Genomic DNA, 16,806 nt, shown 5'->3' with positions numbered 1-16,806 from the left:
TCCTTTACTGCTTTAAGTGCCTCATTTCCTAATCTAATTCCCTCAGCATCACCCGACTTAATTAGACTACATTCCATTATCCTTGTTTTGCTTTTGTTGATGTTCATCTTATATCCTCCTTTCAAGACACTGTCCATTCCATTCAACTGCTCTTCCAAGTCCTTTGCTGTCTCTGACAGAATTACAATGTCATCGGCGAACCTCAAAGTTTTTATTTCTTCTCCATGAATTTTAATACCTACTCCGAATTTTTCTTTTGTTTCCTTTACTGCTTGCTCAATATACAGATTGAACAACATCGGGGAGATGCTACAACCCTGTCTTACTCCCTTCCCAACCACTGCTTCCCTTTCATGTCCCTCGATTCTTATAACTGCCATCTGGTTTCTGTACAAATTGTAAATAGCCTTTCGCTTCCTTATTTTACCCCTGCCACCTTTAGAATTTGAAAGAGAGTATTCCAGTCAACATTGTCAAAAGCTTTCTCTAAGTCTACAAATGCTAGAAACGTAGGTTTGCCTTTCCTTAATCTTTCTTCTAAGATAAGTCGTAAGGTCAGTATTGCCTCACGTGTTCCAGTGTTTCTACGGAATCCAAACTGATCTTCCCCGAGGTTGGCTTCTACTAGTTTTTCCATTCGTCTGTAAAGAATTCGTGTTAGTATTTTGCAGCTGTGACTTATTAAGCTGATAGTTCGGTAATTTTCACATCTGTCAACACCTGCTTTCTTTGGGATTGGAATTATTATATTCTTCTTGAAGTCTGAGGGTATTTCGCCTGTTTCATACATCTTGCTCACCAGATGGTAGAGTTTTGTCAGGACTGGCTCTCCCACGGCCGTCAGTAGTTCCAATGGAATATTGTCTACTCCGGGGGCCTTGTTTCGACTCAGGTCTTTCAGTGCTCTGTCAAACTCTTCATGCAGTATCATATCTCCCATTTCATCTTCATCTACATCCTCTTCCATTTCCATAATATTGTCCTCAAGTACATCGCCCTTGTATAGACCCTCTATATACTCCTTCCACCTTTCTGCTTTCCCTTCTTTGCTTAGAACTGGGTTTCCATCTGAGCTCTTGATATTCATACTAGTCGTTCTGTTATCTCCAAAGGTCTCTTTAATTTTCCTGTAGGCGGTATCTATCTTACCCCTAGTGAGATAGGCCTCTACATCCTTACATTTGTCCTCTAGCCATCCCTGCTTAGCCATTTTGCACTTCCTGTCGATCTCATTTTTGAGACGTTTGTATTCCTTTTTGCCTGTTTCACTTACTGCATTTTTATATTTTCTCCTTTCATCAATTAAATTCAATATTTCTTCTGTTACCCAAGGATTTCTACTAGCCCTCGTCTTTTTACCTACTTGATCCTCTGCTGCCTTCACTACTTCATCCCTCAAAGCTACCCATTCTTCTTCTACTGTATTTATTTCCCCCATTCCTGTCAATTGCTCCCTTATGCTCTCCCTGAATCTCTGTACAACCTCTGGTTCTTTTAGTTTATCCAGGTCCCATCTCCTTAAATTCCCACATTTTTGCAGTTTCTTCAGTTTTAATCTACAGGTCATAACCAATAGATTGTGGTCAGAGTCCACATCTGCCCCTGGAAATGTCTTACAATTTAAAACCTGGTTCCTAAATCTCTGTCTTACCATTATATAATCTATCTGATACCTTTTAGTATCTCCAGGGTTCTTCCATGTATACAACCTTCTTTCATGATTCTTAAACCAAGTGTTAGTTATGATTACATCCACCGATAAATATATATTGTACTTGTAAACAACTGACATGCTTCACATCACAGCGGGATATTGCAAACATAATACACTGAACGTATAAATAATTATACAATTATACTCTCTTAAAATAAACTACTCCTAAAAAGGCTTTGTGCGCACAAACAGCTTGGCGTGCTATGCTTTTAAACTGCTTTTGGAACTGACAGTTGCGATTTCTAGGTGGCCTTTCTGTTTAAGAGTTGCTATGTCCACAAAATGTGATATATAAAATGCTATAGCAACCATTCAAATGTTTAAATTTAAATGATTATGTATTATTTAGCTTCCTTATCAACCGCAACGCACATATATTGGTTTCTCTTCGTACTGCCTCTTATTACCCACACTGAGACATCTGAGTTAGAAAACTCTAATTATAATGAGCCTACATTTCAGTATCAGAAATAACAAATTCAATATATCACATCAAATATGGAAAAAAGGTTTTTAAGTAGAGTACAGTATGTAACTAGGGATTTTCCAAATGATTTCAGCTGAAATATCTCTTTAGTACGCTTTAGATAAAAGCAACAATGTTTTATTTTTAGCTTTCACTTGTGTGGTTGCTGCGTTTCTTGTTTCCGATAGCCATCCAAACCGTAATGGGGAATTTCTAAGCCAAAAACCTAACGATGCTAGACTAAATCTGTCTACTGGCGCAACAACTAATTTACAGTCTTCACCTAAAACTTTCGGGCTGATAGACCGTGGTACATGTACAAAACTCTCCCCTGACATTTCGTCTCCGACTGCAGGAGACATCCTCCGAGATAAAGCGGTGAACTGCGAAGATAACTCGAGGAAGCGCCGATTATATAGGCAGTACAGAGGACACCACTGTCCATTAAGTGGCGTCGGCTGTGAGACTGTCTCTGGTAGTGCCAACATTTTCGATTGAAAGTAATCGATTGTCACGCTTCCGGTGCAACGCTGACATCCAAATTTTATCCAGGTTAACACCTTCGTCTTTCCTGTTAAAATTATTACTGTGTTTATCAATCTCGATAGTTTCTCTACACATGCGCACATAATAATGAAAGGTTTCAGATAGGATGGTCGTCTCGCTGTGTTTTATTTCATGTTTCTGCTATGGCCGATTTATCCGTGTGACCTAGGTAACAATTCCTCTTATGTTCAACAAGACGGGTGTTCACACTTCTCTTTGTCGTATCCATATAAACCTGTCCACAACTTTATAAGGAATTTTATATACACCCTTTATAGCCAAAGGGTGTCGTGCATCTTTTGCTGATCTTAAATAATCTTTTATTTTCCTGGTGGGTCTGGAAATAGTTTCCATTCCAGACTTGCTTAACACTTTCCCAATGTGATCTGTGACCTTACTGATGAACGGAAGAAAAACCTTGCCGTTGGGCGACTGTTGTTCGTCGTTGCTCCTGATTCTCTGCCTAGAGATAAGTACTCGATCTATATTCTTGCTAGAATAGCCATTCTTCACGAAAGTTGACCGTAGATGTTCAATCTCCTCATTTTAATTAAATAGGTTCACAAATTTTGTATACTCTGTCTGCCAAGGTTTTTATTGCACCTCTTTTTTGTCTCGGTTGGTTCGAAACTTTATGCAGATAACGATGAGTATGTGTGGCCGTTCTATACACCTTACTGCCCAACGTTCCTTAATAATTTCAACAGGAAAGACGAAGGTGTTAAACTGGATAAAATTTGGATGTCAGTGTTGCACCGGAAGCGTGACGATCGATTACTTTCAATCGGGAATGTTGGCATGACCAGACACAGTCTCATAGCCGACGCCACGTGATAGATAGTGGCGCCCTCTGTAATGCCTATATAATCAGCACTTCCCCGAGTTCTCGTTGCATTTCTCCGATTTACCTAGGAGGACATATTCCATAGTCGGAGACTGTGGGGGATTGAACGCCGGGTTGCGAGGGACGTCGAGCACGTCCACTGCTGTGACTGCCCCAGGTACTGCCTTCACTGAGGTTGACCCCTCATCCATGGTCGAGTGGGAGATAATTCTAAAGTCTGGCAGGCAGCGAAAAACTTTCCGAGGGGCCGATCGTAGGGCCTTACCAGTTCGTTTGACGAACAGGTTTCAGGCGTTATCTGTGGCTGACGATGTCTCTGAGCTGGATGCAATCGTCCACCCTGTTCCAGAGGAAGCTTCTCAGCCCACAAGGTCTGGACATTCACAGAGGGTGGGTTTGCTGGTAGTTGGGAGCTCCAATGTTAGGCACGTAAAGGGGCCCCTTAGGAACATGGCTGCCAAAAAGGGGAAGGAAGCCAGTGTGCACTTCATGTGCGTTCCAGAGGGAGTCATTCCGGATGAGGAAAGGGTGCTTCCAGATGCCATGAAGAGTACAGGGTGCAGCCAACTGCAGGTGGTGGCTCATGTTGGTAACAATGACGTGTGTCGCTTTGGATCGGAGCACATTCTGTCTGGTTTCGGGAGGCTAGGGGAATTGGTAAAGACTGCCAGCCTTGCTTCAGAGGTTAAGGCGTAGCCCACCATCTGCAGCATCGTCGATAGAACCGACTGTGATCCTGGTGGTGCAGAGCCGAGTGGAGGGTCTGAATCACAGGCTCAGGCGGTTCTGTGACCGTTCAGGCTGCAGATTCCTTGAGTTGAGCCATCGGGTGATGGATTTCCGGGTTCCGCTTAATAGGTTAGGAGTCCACTACACACAGGACGCGACTTTACTGGTAGCTGGGGCTGTGGGGAAGGGACTGGGCGGTTTTTTAGGTTAGAGGGTCTCAGGGAACGACAGAAGGAACGTCCGTCTAAAAGTGGGCAGGTAAAACACTGTAAGGTAGTCGTAGAAACGATTGGTATTGTAGTTGCAAATCGTCGTAACTGTGTTGGGAAAGAACCAGAGCTCCAACCCCTAATAGAAAACACTGAAGCTCAAATAATTGTAGGTACAGAGAGCTGGCTAAAGCCGGAAGTAAGATCAGCCGATTTTTTTTCAACCCATGTAACAGTTTTCAGAAAGGATAGATTAAATACAGTTGGTGGTGGAGTATTTATTGCTGTCAGAGGTAGTTCGCCTTGTAGCGAAATTGAAGTAGATGATTCGTGTGAAATAGTATGGGTAGAGGCTATACCTGACAATCGGACTAAACTATTATTTGTATCGTTTTACCGACCCCCGACTCAGAAGATATAGTTGCAGAACAGTTCAAAGAACTACTTGAGACTCGTTTCAAATAAGTTCTCTGCTCATACAATTATAGTCTGTGGTGACTTCATTCTGCCCTCTATATGCTGGAAAAATTATACGTTTAAAGCCAGAGGCAGGCATAAAACGCCATCCGAAATTGTACTGCATGCTTCCTCAGAAAATTATTTTGGACATTTAGTTCATGAGCCCACTCGAAGCGTAAATGGTTGCGAATGCATACTTGACCTTTTAGCAACAAATAATCCTGGATAAATGGTAAGTATTGTGACGAATACAGGGATTAGCGACCACAAGGCAGTTGCTGCTAGGCTAAATACCGTAACACCTACAACCATCAAGAAGAAACGCAAAGTTATAGAAGCTGATGCTAATGCTCTTACCGCCTTTTTAAGAGACAGTCTTCACTCCTTCCGATCTGATTATGTAAGTGTAGAAAAGTTGTGGAATGTTTTCAGAGAGATAGTATCGACAGCAACTGAGAGATATACACCACATAAATTAATAAGTGATGGTACTGATCCTTCATGGTACACAAAATGGGTCAGATCGTTGTTGCAGAAGCAACGAAAAAAGCATGCCAAATTTAAAAGAACGCAAAATCCCCAAAACTGCCAAAGTTTTGCAGAAGTGCGAAATATAGCACTTACTCCAATGCGAGATGCTTTCAGTAATTCTGTCTCGAAATCTGGCAGAAAACCCAAAGAGATTCTGGTCATAAATAAAGCACACCAGTGGCAAGACGTAATCAATACCTTCACTGTGCGATAACAACCATGTAGTCACTGATGACAGTGACAGTAAAGTAGAGTTATTAAACATGGTTTTCCGAAACTCCTTCACCAAAGAAGACGAAGTAAGTATTCGTGAATTCGAATCAAGAACAACTGCCAAGATGACAAACATAGAAGTAGATATCCTCGGTGAAACAAAGCAGCTTAAATCACTTAATAAAGGCAAGGCCTCCGGTCCAGATTCTATACCAGTCAGGCTCCTCTCAGAGTATGCTGATAAAATAGCTCCATATTTGGCAATTATATACAACCACTTCGCTCACAGAAAGATCTGTACCTAAAGACTGGAAAATTGCTCAAGTACACCGATACCCAAAAAGGTAAGCAGGAGTAATCCGCTGAATTACAGGCCTATATCACTAACGTCGATTTGCAGTAGGGTTCTGGAACATATGCTGTATTCGAACATTATGAAGTACCTCGAAGAAAACGATTTATTGACACACAGTCAGCAAGGATTCAGAAAATATCGTTCTTCTGAAAAACAACTAGCTCTTTATACTCATGAAGTAATAAGTGCTATCGACAGGGGATGTCAAATTGATTCCATATTTTTCGATTTCCAGAAGGCATTCGACATCGTTCGTCACAAGTGTCTTCCAACCAAACTGCGTGCCTACGGAGAATCGCCTCAGTTGTGCAACTGTATTCGTGATTTCCAGTCAGAAAGGTCACAGTGTGTAATAACAGACGGAAAGTCATCGAGTAAAACAAAAGTAATATCCGGCGTTCCCCAAGGAAGTTTTATAGGCCTTCTATTGTTCCTTATCTATATTAACGACATAGGAGACAATCTGAGTAGCCGTCTTATATTGTTTGCAGATTGTGCTGTCATTTGCCGTAAAGTCATCAGATGATCAAAACGACTTGGAAAAGGATTTAGATAAGGTATCTGTATGATGCGAAAAGTGGGAATTCACCCTGAATAAAGAAAAGTGTGAATTTATTCACATGAGTACTAAAAGAAATCCACAAAATTTCGATTACGCGATAAGTCACTCAGATATGAAGGCTGTAAATTCAGCTAAATACTTAGGGATTAAAATTACAAATAACCTAAATTGGAACGATCACATAGACAATATTGTGAGTAGAGCAAACCGAAGACTGCGATTCATTGGCAGAGCACTTAGAAGGTGCAACAAGTTTACTAAAGAGACTGCTTACACCTCGCTTGTCCGGCCTATTCTGGAGTACTGCTGTGCTGTGCGGTGTGGGATCCGCATCAGGTGGGACTGACGGATGACATCGAAAAAGTACAAAGATGGGCAGCTCGTTTTGTATTATCGCGAAATAGGGGAGATAGTGTCACAGACATGATACGTGAATTGGAGTGGCAATCATTGAAATAAAGGCGCTTTTCGTTGCGACGGGATCTTCTGGTGAAATTTCAATCATCAGTTTTCTCCTCCGATTGCCAAAACATTCTTCTGGCACCCACCTAGATAGGGAAAAATGATCATCACTACAAAATAAAATAAGTTTGGACTCGCATAGAAAAATTTAAGTGCCCGTCTTTTCTGCGCGCCGTTCGAGAGTGGAACGGTAGAGAGACAGCTTGAAGGTGGTTCATTCAACCCTCTGCCTGGCACTTTATTGTGAATAGCAGAGTAATCACGTAGATGTAGATGAAGATGTGGAACTCTATTCGCAAAGCATTTTCTAGACAATATTCACATATGTCGCTGAATGCACCTGCAAAATTATATCATTGTGCGTCACACAGTTCAGGAGGTATAACATCGCAAACATTAAGCACAAGGCTATACGCTGCATGGTACGGGCGTGGAGGCACATCTAGTAATAAATAGCTGAGTAAAGCCGGATTTCTCTAGTAACACAACAAAAATCAACTTGGACTTAGACAGGCGCTTGTCGCCTTACCCACATCTTTGTCGCCTCCATTTCTGCTCCCCAAGAAATTCGGTCTCCCTCCAAATGCAGTGCATCGAACATCGCTATACATTTCTGATTATCGTCTCTTTCCTGTATGGTTCGCCAGCATATTACTTTCCCGTCACTCTCCGCCCACATGGAATACCTATGTATACCCTGCATATGTTCTGACCACGATAATAGCAGACGCATAGTTTCCTCCCAACTTTCGTACACCGTCCCACACGTGAATGTATTGATGTGAACCCTGCACCCACACCAGTGTCTCGTCCCATTAAAAGACACCCCTCGTAGACTCTCACTCCAAAATCCTGGACTGGACTCGCATTCGGGAGGACGACGGTTCAATCCCAAGTCCGGCCATCCTGATTTAGGTTTTCCATGATTTCCCTAAATTACTCCAGGCAAATACCGTGATGGTTCCTTCGAAAGGGCACGGCCGACTTCCTTCCCCTTCCTTCCCTAATCCGATGAGACCGATGACCTCGCTGTTTGGTCTCTTCCCCCAAACAACCCAACCCAAAATCCTGAAACGTGTCCTCACCCTCAGTGCTTCTAGTGATACAGATTTTGATGTCCTCTTCGCTCCCCTCTTCTTCCTTGTATTCACCCTCCTCCTCAAACCTGTCCTTCCTCTCCTCTGGGACACTTAAATCACAAACACTTTTCACTTCTACTAGAGTTCTCTTCGATAACGATACATCCCTATGTACCAGTGTACATGAGAGCCAACATGTCTTACCGTTTCGTCTCTCCAACAAAAACATTATTCCTGCCTACTGACTCGGTTTGCTGAGGGCATTAGAATAGGAAATGAGACACTTAAAGTAGCAGATGAATTTTGCTATTTGGGGAGCAAAATAACTAATGATGGCCGAAGTGGAGAGGATATAAAACGTAGACTGGCAATGGCTAGAAAGACATTAATGACGAACGAAAATGTATTACCGTCGATAGATTTAGATGGCATGAAGTTTTTTCTGGTAGTATTTGTTTGGAGTGTTGCCATGTATGGATGTAAAACATGGACGATAAACAGTTCAAACAAGAGGAGAAAGGAAGATTTTGAAATGTGGTGCAACAGAAGAATGCTGAAGATCACATGGATAGATCATGTTCTTAAGGAGGAGGCACTAAATAGAATTGGGGAGACAAGAAATGTGTCGCAACGTGACTGATTGAAGGGATCGGTTAATACGACACATTATGAGACATGAAGGGATCACCAGTTTAGTGTCAGAGGGAGGTGTGTGCGTGTCTGGTGGGAGGGGGAGTGGATTAAAAATCGTAGAGGGGAACAACAGATGAATGCAGTAAGCAGATTAAGAAGGATGCAGGTTGCAGTAAGTATTCAGAGATGAAGAGGTCCACACAGGATAGACTAGCGTGGAGAGCTGCATCAAACCAGTCTTCGGACTGGACATCACAGCAGCATGCTAGTAGAACAGCTATCTTGCAGCTAAAAAGCACTGTTCGGGAAAGATTACCTAATGTGAAATTAATACTTTAGTCTTTTTGTTTCTGTTGTCAGTAGACGAATATGTCAAAGTTAAAACCTGTACTCATATGAAAAAATTAGCAAAACAGAAAATAACTGTTTTCGTTACCTTGAACAACGACGTGATGTAGATTGCGCATGGTTGTCAGACTCTTTTCCTATTTTTTGTTGGTTGGTTTCCTCTAGATTTGCTTTTTGAGGGCTCTGCCTTAAGAAAAACATACACTACTGGCCACTAAAATTATTCATTGGACAAATATATTATACTAGAACTGACATATGATTACATTTTCACGTAATTTGGGTGCATAGATCCTAAGAAATCAGTACCCATAACAAGCACCTCTGGCCGTAATAACGGCCTTGATATGCCTGGGCACTGAGTCAAACAGAGCTTGGATGGCGTGTAGAGGTACAGCTGCCCATGCAGCTTCAACAGGATACCACAGTTCATCAAGAGTAGTGACTGGCGTATTGTGACGAGCCAGTTGCTCGGCCACCAGACGTTTTCAGTTGGTGAGAGATCTGGAGAATGTGCTGACCAGGGCAGCAGTCGAACATTTTCTGTATCCAGAAAGGCCCGTAACATGCGGTCGTGCATTATCCTGCTGAAATGTAGGGTTTCGCAGGATTCCAATGAAGGGTAGAGCCACAGGTCGTAACACATCTGAAGTGTAACGTCCACTGTTCAAAGTGCCGTCAATGCGAACAAGAGGTGACCGATACGGGTAACCAATGGCACCCCATACCACCAGGCCGGGTGATACGCCAGTATGGCGATGACGAATACACGCTTCCAATGTGCGTTCACCGCGATGTCGCCAATCACGGATGCGACCATCACGATGCTGTAAACAGAACCTGGATTCATCCGAAAAATTGACGTTTTGCCATTCGCGCACCCAGGTTCGTCGTTGAGTACACAATCGCAGGCGCTACTGTCTCTGATGCAGCGTCAAGGGTAACCGCAGCCATGGTCTCCGAGCTGATAGGCCATGCTGCTGAAATCGTCGCCGAACTGTTCGTGCAGATGGTTTTTGTCTTGCGAACGTCCCCATCTGTTGACTCAGGGATCGAGACGTGGCTGCACGATCTGTTACAGCCATGCGGATAAGATGCCTGCCATCTCGATTGCTAGTGACACGAGGCCGTTGGGATCCAGCACGGCTTTCCGTATTACCCTCCTGAACCCACCGATTCCATATTCTGCTAACAGTCACTGGATGTCGACCAACGCGAGTAGCAATGTCGCGACACGATAAACAGCAATTGTGATAGGCTACAGTCCGACCTTTATCAAGATCGGAAACTTGATGGTACACATTTCTCCTCCTTACATGAGGCATCACAACAACGTTTTATCAGGCAAACGCCGGTCAACTGCCGTTTGTGTAAGAGAAATCGGTTGGAAACATCTCATGTTAGCACGTTGTAGGTGTCGTCATCGGCGCCAACCTTGTGTGAATGCTCTGAAAAGCTAATCATTTGCATATCACAGTATTTTCTTCCTGTCGATTAAATTTCGCGTCTGTAGCACGTCATCTTCGTGGTGTAGCAATTTTAATGGCCAGTAGTGGAATTTTATCTTTTCTTCTATTTCCTAGACATTTTTCTTTCAAGTTTCAGCATCATTAATCGGCTTTCATTATCTTTCTTGTTACCACACGCTCGTATTTTATGTTTTTCATTGCACTTGTTTTCTTTCACTGTTTCTCATCGTTCTCAGTCGTCAGTTTTGTAAAATACTGGATATTACCAGTTCTCATGTGGTTTTATCTTCTGGGCCAGAGCACTCTCTGATAGATTGCTATGCACAGGTTGCTGTGTGTGTGTGTGTGTGTGCTTGTGTGTGTGTGTGTGTGTGTGTGTGTGTGTGTGTGTGTGTGTCTGTGTGTGTGTGTGTGTGTGTTTGTGTGAGTGGGTGGGTAGTTGGGTGGGTTAAGCCTCACACATAATAGTCCGTGCTTAGCAATCTGTGAGAAAGTGATCTGGCCCAGAAGATAATTCCATAATACAACTGTGAGTATTCAGCATTCTACAAAACTGACTGCTCATGACAAGATGAGAAACCGCGAAAGAAAAGGAGTAAGTTACAATAATTAAGTGTAAGACACCATCCAGATGTGGTTACAAGAAAGAAAACAAAAGCCCACTGATGATGCATAAACTTTATTGAAACACTTCTAGGAAATAGAAGAAAAGACACAACTGTGTTTTTCTGAAGTTGAACCCCTTCCAAAAAACATCTGTTTGAAAGCAGTCAATGACAGAAGAGCTTCAGCCTCAAGATGATTAATATCCCCTTTTTATTTTCTCTTCCATTTTATTGCTCTCTAATATTTATTTCGTGCTGTCTTGTCTCCACGGATGAGTGTGACAGGAATCTAAGAAACCAGACACTGTAAAATATCTCCAAGTCGTTTCACCGTTTCACACAACTCCTCTTTCACTCAAATTAAAAGGTTAAATATTAATAATTTGATTAGTAGCAAGAAGAGAAAACGGAGTCATCTCAGTGACATGACCTAAGACAAATCGGCGTAATCAGCAGTCGCTGATTCGTTGCTAACATGTTGACGAGTGACCATCAGTCCGTATTTCAATGCCTTTATGGGTTTTATAGTGCAGTCGTTCTTTATGAGACATCGAACGTCGTAATAAATGTTGGATGAATGCAGGTTATATCAATGATCATGCAATTTGCATTTAAGGCTGCTGTAACAGCAGCCGGCAGTGTCATAACCGTATTATCACCGACCAGCATAGGTCGTTGCTCACCGTTATAAAAGCTGAAAAGATATTAAAAATCAGTATCACGACGAGGAATCGTGATAGGATTAAGTAAAAAAAAAAATTAATCTCAAGATTGTTTTATTGACTTAAGAAATATAAAACTAAAATATGAACTGCTTACGTTATGAGGTCATGATGGAGGCATGCGAAAAAGAGAGTGATACACAAAGCTAAGGTTTCCTGTGTCTTGTGTTTTAGACAAAATCCTAAAGATTATCGAGAGTTTACGTACTTTACAGGTGTTTACAATATTATGTATCTAAACAGGGAAGTGATAGCAGGGAAATGTTGATTTAAATAATTGCTTGAATATACACTCCTGGAAATTGAAATAAGAACACCGTGAATTCATTGTCCCAGGAAGGGGAAACTTTATTGACACATTCCTGGGGTCAGATACATCACATGATCACACTGACAGAACCACAGGCACATAGACACTGGCAACAGAGCATGCACAATGTCGGCACTAGTACAGTGTATATCCACCTTTCGCAGCAATGCAGGCTGCTATTCTTCCACGGAGACGATCGTAGAGATGCTGGATGTAGTCCTGTGGAACGGCTTGCCATGCCATTTCCACCTGGCGCCTCAGTTGGACCAGCGTTCGTGCTGGACGTGCAGACCGCGTGAGACGACGCTTCATCCAGTCCCAAACATGCTCAATGGGGGACAGATCCGGAGATCTTGCTGGCCACGGTAGTTGACTTACACCTTCTAGAGCACGTTGGGTGGCACGGGATACATGCGGACGTGCATTGTCCTGTTGGAACAGCAAGTTCCCTTGCCGGTCTAGGAATGGTAGAACGATGGGTTCGATGACGGTTTTGATGTACCATGCACTATTCAGTGTCCCCTCGACGACCACCAGTGGTGTACGGCCAGTGTAGGAGATCGCTCCCCACACCATGATGCTGGGTGTTGGCCCTGTGTGCCTCGGTCGTATGCAGTCCTGATTGTGGCGCTCACCTGCACGGCGCCAAACATGCATACGACCATCATTGGCACCAAGGCAGAAGCGACTCTCATCGCTGAAGACGACACGTCTCCATTCGTCCCTCCATTCACGCCTGTCGCGACACCACTGGAGGCGGGCTGCACGATGTTGGGGCGTGAGCGAAAGACGGCCTAACGGTGTGCGGGACCGTAGCCCAGCTTCATGGAGACGGTTGTGAATGGTCCTCGCCGATACCCCAGGAGCAACAGTGTCCCTAATACGCTGGGAAGTGGCGGTGCGGTCCCCTACGGCACTGCGTAGGATCCTACGGTCTTGGCGTGCATCCGTGCGTCGCTGCGGTCCGGTCCCAGGTCGACGGGTACGTGCACCTTCCGCCGACCACTGGCGACAACATCGATGTACTGTGGAGACCTCACGCCCCACGTGTTGAGCAATTCGGCGGTACGTCCACCCGGCCTCCCGCATGCCCACTGTACGCCCTCGCTCAAAGTCCGTCAACTGCACATACGGTTCAAATCCACGCTGTCGCGGCATGCTACCAGTGTTAAAGACTGCGATGGAGCTCCGTATGCCACGGCAAACTGGCTGACACTGACGGCGGCGGTGCACAAATGCTGCGCAGCTAGCGCCATTCGACGGCCAACACCGCGGTTCCTGGTGTGTCCGCTGTGCCGTGCGTGTGATCATTGCTTGTACAGCCCTCTCGCAGTGTCCGGAACAAGTATGGTGGGTCTGACACACCGGTGTCAATGTGTTCTTTTTTCCATTTCCAGGAGTGTACATCGATATAATTGTCTCCATAGGTAGATAGGTAGTTAAAACACGATAGCATGTGACACATTAATGCTCAGAAAACACGTAGCTCGCAGAGGTCCAACAAGGGAGAAAATAAAAGAAAAATAAAAGCAAAATGTATACAACTCCTGCAACACTGACAACGCTCGCAGATAGGGACGAAATAAAATGTTATATCATTCGGATGGATTTGTAACTAACAGATACGACAACGAGTATCGAAACATAGTCTCCTTTCAAAGACACAGTGACCAGATCTCCATATGGGAGACATGCTCCCAAGTCATCAAAGATTCTGCGAAATCCACCACACTAAACTTCGCGGTTCTAATCAAGAAAATACTTATTTGTGAACCACACGGTAGTAGTGAGTGATTACTAAATCGTATGCCGTGTGTGATTTTCATGCACACAGCGGCGAAATCGCGCGTTGCCATCTCGTCGTGTCGCGAACAGCTAAGCTCGCCGGAACTCAAGTGCCTGTTCAAACGGGCGACCCAGTATACTTAACTCTAATCCGATTGGTCAGCTCAGCCGGAGCTCAAAGAATATTTCCTGATCACCTCACAGGCTGACCCATCCAAAGATCAACTATGTTGTTTGCAATTGATAACTAGGCATATAATTACGTCTTTAAAGTAGCGCTGTGCTATCTAATATGTGAAATAATTGAACAGCGGAAGCTGCAGATTAAATGGAGCAAGTCACGCAAGGAACAGCAAACCTTCAAAGTATATTAACCAATTCACCCGATACATTCTCGCATCCCAAACTATCCTGCCGCGTATTTATACTCCAAGCTAATTTGACGTTAATAATAATAAAATACCCATACTACCTTACCACTTCTACAACCATAAATTTTCAGACACCAGAATCCACGTTTTCCCCTGTTACATTGTAATGAACAGTGTAAATAGAAATTTTAATAATTTAATTTACGACAATTTTCAAGAGAAATTAAGTTAAATGGTGTAATAAATAATTCAAAAAACTGCTGTACAAAAAAAAAAATATGCTCGGAAAAAAGTCAGTGCGGCCAATAAAGCTAGTGTTCTGCAGCGCCCGTCAGACTCTTCTCTAAAGAAATATCTTAGTTTTACAAAATCGAGAAAAGCCTTGCTTAGCGTGAAAACATTGATATGGAAAGATGCCGTCATGCAAATTCTTTGATGTGGCACGAAACACCCTATGCTGCAAGACATAATTGTGAGGAATTTTATGTAGATGACGAATTCAGAGTTGATCGACAAATGTAGCACAAGAAAAATAAGGGTTGGGTACGGGAATACACCCCGCACACGACGATAAAAATCTGAAACAGTTGCCTCTTTCCACTTTGCCGTGAGAAATTCAGTTACAGTTTCCCGTTGGAAAACTTTGGATTAGAGCTGAACGTTCGAATACGCTTTGAGCTGCCCCCCCCCCCTCTCCGCCCGGCTTCACGAAGTGCGTGTGTTTGGGAACGGTAGTATCATTACAAGCAAGCAGACGGCGTGCGTCACAAACTCATTAGATGCGTCGTTCCTCACAGAGGCAACAACATTAGAGTCGAGCAGGCCCTGTCGTACAGCGGTCCCTTCATTAAACGCCCTTGTTACCTGAAAGGGAGCTGAAATGAAAGCCACCATCACTGGACGTGGGGGACGCGATAAGAAGGGCCATTCTTCCAAGCGTAACAAATGCGGTAACTAATTGTCCGGATCCGCACTTTTATCGCGCACCCACCAGAAGATTTAAGCCCCATGCGGGATGTAGAACAGAATGCGGTCTGGCAAGGGGAGCTAGGCAGTAAATCTCGACTTAAAAGGCAGTCATGAACCCTATAAATATCGAGATAGGGCTTAATTAGAGCCCATTGTAGAAAAGGCTTTTTATGTGTCCAACGATTAGAACAAGTTCTTAATTTGTTACACTGCGCGTGGTACAAGGCGTAATTAAATCCGTTAACGCATTTAAGGTGTCACCGTGCATCGAGAGAGCGTCTTACATGAACGTATTTTGCCGTACCAATTGATGACTTGCTTTAGTTGCAAACACTCTCTGAAGACCAGATTAAAAGGCACTTCTGTGCTCTTTCAACTTACATCAAACAACATTTATCGACAGAAAATGCATTGGAAAACTGAATCAGAGGAAAAAAATTAAGAGTGTGAAGACAACAAAACGGATACTTTTGTTGGTTAGGTATCATAGTAAAATTGATAGATGGCGTTGTAGCTAACAGTAACAAAAGAACTGTACAAATATTCTCACATTTCTGTAAACGTATCTCTGCCTGATGTCTACAACAGAACAAACAAAATGTTAATACTGAAAGTAATGACTTCTCAGAGTGCATAAAACAGTCCGAAGAATTTAGAGATAAAGTAGCTAAAGCCTCACGAAAGCTAATACTGTAGGAAAGCGAAAAATTATGTATAGATTGCTAGTGGAATAAGAAGCTTCTCTAAAACCGGAGAAATTTTGTAACTATTCCATTTCACAAAAAAAAGTGACAGGCGAGAAAGAGAAAACCTAGAGCCTTTACATCTTCTCCTTTGAAAAAGACTAAATATGTACCAAAATGTTCACCAACCGCATAGAAAGACATAACGTAAGACGTAAATTGTGCCACGGAGTGGAATCCACTCCCATGGCGTGGCATTCGATCATAGCCAATATAGCACAGAAGCTAGAAAACTCAGCCTACTAGAAGCACCTCAAATTAACAAACACTTAGCCCTAAACAACCAGCTGGTTCTAAACGACCAATTGCAACTGAGCACACTACCATTCTTAAACTTTGCACAATAAAGTAAATCCGCTACTTACCACAAAGTGACCCAATAGTAAACAAATTCACACCCCAATAAATGTAATATCCCATATGTGTTCACAATCCTATCTCTAACTCAACTGTAACAATGTAACATATGGTATATATTAATGCACAATTTTTCTAATAACAAAATGTAGCCCCCAAAGAAAACATCACTGTTCTACAACAGACAATTAGTGTCCAATGCAACTGTTCACAACAAATACCGAAAAAATTGTAATTTTTAATAATGAGTATTCTAAATAATTGTAATTGTTGACATACATGGTACCGACAAACCATAAAATGCGATTTATAATGTTAAAGAACA

This window comes from Schistocerca serialis, chromosome 6, assembly GCF_023864345.2.
Source record: "Schistocerca serialis cubense isolate TAMUIC-IGC-003099 chromosome 6, iqSchSeri2.2, whole genome shotgun sequence".
Lineage (NCBI taxonomy): Eukaryota > Metazoa > Arthropoda > Insecta > Orthoptera > Acrididae > Schistocerca > Schistocerca serialis.
This window is presented reverse-complemented; position numbering follows the sequence as displayed.